We start from the raw sequence: 339 nt of genomic DNA, 5'->3' as shown, positions 1-339 counted from the left end.
TTTGCCTGCCAAGTTCTGTGCGTTTCTGAATCACAGAAAACCAGATCAACTCATGTTAATCTCAAAAGCCAGGTTCAAACAGGAAAAGTAAGCAGGAAATGTTCAGGCAATTGTCTCGAGATAATCCAAGAAAAAGTGCGGCTTTTTACCTAGTTCTCATAATAATCTGGGTTTCTTGGCACGAACAATGGAGGCTTAATTCTTCATCATCCTCTTCCTCTATGCCAGTGGAGAAATATGGTGATTCCGGGAGTTTGGAAAAACTGTCTGTAAAATACATAAATACTTTGTAATTATTTTAGTAAATACATTTTAAAAACAAATTGCAAAAAAATTCTC

Source organism: Myotis davidii, unplaced genomic scaffold, assembly GCF_000327345.1.
Source record: "Myotis davidii unplaced genomic scaffold, ASM32734v1 scaffold205, whole genome shotgun sequence".
Classification (NCBI taxonomy): Eukaryota; Metazoa; Chordata; class Mammalia; order Chiroptera; family Vespertilionidae; genus Myotis; species Myotis davidii.
This window is presented reverse-complemented; position numbering follows the sequence as displayed.